Source organism: Theropithecus gelada, chromosome 3 (genome assembly GCF_003255815.1).
Source record: "Theropithecus gelada isolate Dixy chromosome 3, Tgel_1.0, whole genome shotgun sequence".
Taxonomy (NCBI): domain Eukaryota; kingdom Metazoa; phylum Chordata; class Mammalia; order Primates; family Cercopithecidae; genus Theropithecus; species Theropithecus gelada.
The window spans coordinates 55,107,344-55,111,763 of record NC_037670.1 but is presented as its reverse complement, the minus strand read 5'-3'; the positions used below and the strand labels follow the sequence as shown (position 1 = coordinate 55,111,763).

The window sequence follows — 4,420 nt, the reverse complement described above, 5'->3', positions numbered from 1 at the left end:
TTGACCCTCAGTTTTGTTTTTTGCTTTTTTTTTTTTTTTTAACCTGAGACCGAGTCTTGCTCTGTCACCCAGGTTAGAGTGCAGTGGTGGGCTCTCAGCTCACAGCAACCTCCAACTCCTGGGTTCAAGCAATTCTCGTGCCTCAACCTCCAAAGTAGCTGGGATTACCAGCGCACACCACCATGCCCAGCTAATTTTTGTATTTTTAGTAGAGACTGGGTTTCATCATGTTGGCCAGGTTGGTCTCAAACTCCTGACCTCAGGTGATCCACCCACCTCAGCCTCCCAAAGTGCTGGGATTATAGTCGTGAACCACTGTACCCAGCCTGACTTCAGTTTTTAAACTGTAAATTGCATTTTATTAGTAGGGTTTGACAGGTAGAAAAAAATAATTACAAAGGACATAAAAGAGGTGGGTTTTAAAAAAAATAGTATGTAATCATATATTGCATTTGTTAATAATTCTCATTTACCTTTTTCTTTCCCAGAGTGAGTTTAACAATTTTCTGAGGTGTGCTTTTTATGGCTGAGTGATTTCAAACAGAATTTCAAGGCTTAGCTTTTAGATTACTAGCCACCAAGGAAAATTATAGGCAAAATCACTCTTTCATTTTGGTTTTAGAAAATGAATACATTTCCCCATCCTGGCTAACATGGTGAAACCCCGTCTCTACTAAAAATACAACCTGGGATGTAGAACTTGCAGTGAGCCAAGATCACGCCACTGCACTACAGCCTGGGTGACAGAGCAAGACTCTGTCTCAAAAAAAAAAAAAAGAAAATTAATACACTTCCACAAGAAAATGTTGTAGTTAATTGGTGAGTTTCATAGATTCATGAAAACATCAGCTTCTTTTTTTGCAGGGTAAGTTTGTGACACTGACTATCTCTGTTCTATATCCTGTTATTTTGATTTCTGAGTTTCATGCTAAATTTTATGAGGTGAAACTTGGTACCTCTTAGAAGTGTTCCCATATGACTAGTTGTTTGCTACATGATTATTAATGGAAATAATAAAATACATTTATTATCTGAAAGGAATACTTTTACTTTTCTTATTGAGGTGTGAAATGTAAGCAGCTTATAAATTCCTTCCCTTTATAGTAACACTGTGTTTGAGTAATTGTGCTGGATTTTTCAAACACTTAGTTTCAAAAACCAAGTGAGTACCTTTGACATGGAAATCAAAGCTTTAGCCTGGTGACTCCAAGCTAGGGTTAATATTGATCCTGCAAAAGGATGTTATTAAAGGTCCAGTTAATTCTTTCTAGGAGGCCTCCCCTGCAGGTGTCCCAGCCTGCTCACCCCAGCCGTGAAAGAAACCTTTATACGGAGAACCTACAGAGCCCTAGAAAGCTGGGGACCCACAGGCAGTTGCAGTTAAGGTTAAGATGGAAGGGGATTGGGAGGGTTTTACTGAAGATAAAGTTGTTACTGTTTTGAGGCAGTTTCTAAACATTGTAAAATAAAACAAAGTTAGATTTCTGTAAAAAATTTGATTTCCAAAGAAGCATTGCAACAGGAGGAAGTGCCAACTATAAGATCTTTAAGGACTGCAAAGTCTCGGCAGACAAGGGCTTTCTTTTATAGGGAGGAGCAAACAAGATTAAAGAGGGGATGGGGGCCAGGCACCGTGGCTCACGCCTGTAATCCCAGCACTTTGGGAGGCCCAGGTGGGCAGATCACAATGTCAGGAGATCAAGACCATCCTGGCTAACATGGTGAAACCCCGTCTCTATGAAAAATACAAAAAATGACCCGGGCGTGGTGGTGGGCACCTGTAGTCCCAGCTACTCGGGAGGCTGAGGCAGGAGAATGGCATGAACCCGGGAGGCGGAGCTTGCAGTGAGCTGAGATTGCGCCACTGCACTCTAACCTGGGTCACAGAGCGAGACTCCGTCTCAAAGAATAATGGTAATAAAATAAAAAGGAGGTGGGAAGGGGATGGAAAATGCAGGGTGAAAATAATTAGATTTTAGATCAGAACAGTTTTTACCCTGAACTCAGCATGTTCTTAAAAGGGACATAAAATGGGGTTCTGTGTTGGCTCAGACTGAGGGTAGCTCAAAGTTCAGAAGCTTGTGGGAAGGGGATAAACTTTGATTAAGAAGTATTTTATTCTGACCACTGAAGACAAATCCAACTGGTTTTTTAATTAGAAAAAGAAGACTTGGAGAGTTCATGTCTGGCTATGTGATAAGTAAGACGAGAGAGTACTTAAACCATCTAAGTCAAAATGGGAAGGTTGTTTTTTTCTGTAAACTGTTCCTGAAGAACACAAAGGGTGGATAATTTTATTAATCACAGCTGTTTACCAGGATTATCTATGTGCTTCATCTTTCACCATTCCTTTTTTTCTCCTGTACATTTCTTCCATTTGACTTATTTTATTTTTTGAGACAGAGTCTTGCTGTCTTGCCCAGGCTGGAGCGCAATGGCATAATCTTGGCTCACTGCAACCTCTGCCTCCTGGGTTCCAGCAGTTCTCCTGCCTCAGCCTCCTGAGTAGCTGGGATTACAGGTGCTCACCACCATGCCCAGCTAATTTTGTATTTTTAGTAGAGACAGGGTTTCACCATATTGGCCAGGCTCAAACTCCTGACCTCAAGTCAGTCACCCACCTCGGCCTCCCAGAGTGCTGTGATTACAAGCATGAGCCACCACACTAGCCTATACATTAGATTTGTAAAGTATATTCATTTGAGTCTAGCAAGTGAAGGAATTTTTTATTTTTATTTCTTTCAGTTATGTGTTCTCATTATCCCCAAGATCGTTGACCAGAGCAAGGCATAAAGGCTTCTTTCCAAAAAGTGATACCGAGAAGATATGGAAAATGTGGACATAAAAATTTACAGTAAAGACATAAAAATTTACTGTAAAAGTGTGGATGAGTGTAAGGTGCACAACCGAGGTTATAATGAACTTAGCAAATGTTTGACAACTACTCAGAGCAGAATATTTCAATGTGATAAATATATGAAAGTCTTTCATATATTTTTAAATTCAAAGTCATAAGACATCCTGACAAGAAACCTTTCAAATGTATAGAATGTGGCAAATCATTTTGCATGTTTTCACACCTAACATGACATAAAAGCATTCACACTAGAGATAATTCCTACAAATGTGAGGCATGTGGTCGTTTTTAACTGGTTATCACAGCTTATTAAACAAAAGAATTCATACAGAAGAGAAACCCTACAACTGTGAAGAATGTGACAAAGCCTTTAACCAATCCTCAACCCTTATTAGACATAAGAAAATTCATACTAAAGAGAAATCCTACAAATGTTAAATACGTGGCAAAAGTTTTAGTGTATTCTTGATCCTTAATAAACATAAGATAATTCATACTGGAGACAAACCCTTCTAATGTGATGAATGTCACAAAGCCTTTAACCAGTTCTCAACCCTAACTAACCATAAGAGACTTCATACTGGAGAGAAACCCTACAAATGTAAAGAATGTGGCAAAGGTTTTAACCAGTTTTCACACCTTACTAAACATAAGGAAACTCATACTGAAAAGAAGTCCTGCAAGTGTGAAGAATGTGGCAAAGCTTTTAACCAGTTTGCAAACCTCATTAAACATAAAACAATTCATACTGGAGAGAAATCCTACAATATGAAGAATGATGCAAAGCTTTTACCCAGTCCTCAAACCTTACTGAACATGAGAAATCGTACAGGACAGAAACCCTACAAATGCGAAGAATGTGGCAAAGGTTTTAATGGGCCCTCCTACCTTACATGACATAAGAGAATTCATACTAGAAAGAATATCTACAAATGTGAAGAATGTGGCAAAAGCTTTAGTGTATTCTCAACCTTTACTAATCATAAAGCAATTCATACTGGAGAGAAATCTTACAAATGTGATGAATGTGGCAATATTTTTTAACTAGCCTGCAACTCTTGCTGATCATAAGAAAATTCATACAGGAGAAAAACACTACAAATGTGACAAATATGGTAAAGCTTTTAACTGTTCCTCAAACCTTACTAGACATAAAAAAATTCATATTGATGAGAAACTCTACAAACCTAAAAGATATGACAATGATTTTGACAACACCTCCAACTTTTCGAAATATACAAAAAATCATCCAGGTGTAAAACCTTAAAAATGTGAAGAATGTGTGGCCGGGCGCGGTGGCTCACACCTGTAATCCCAGCACTTTGGGAGGCTGAGGCAGGCGGATCATGAGGTCAGGAGATCGAGACCATCCTGGCTAACACGGTGAAACCCCATCTCTACTAAAAATACAAAAAATTAGCCGGGCATGGTGGTGGGCGCCTGTAGTCCCCTCTACTTGGGAGGCTGAGGCAGGAGAATGGCATGAACCCAGGAGGCGGAGCTTGCAGTGAGCCGAGATCACGCCACTGCACTCCAGCCTGGGTGACAGAGCAAGACTCCGTC

At 39.8% G+C, this 4,420-nt stretch overlaps 1 pseudogene; it reads left to right on the top strand.

Moving 5' to 3' along the window:
* Window positions 1–3,068: 3,068 nt before the first annotated feature.
* Window positions 3,069–4,124, top strand: LOC112621604 (annotated as a pseudogene).
* Window positions 4,125–4,420: the final 296 nt, after the last annotated feature.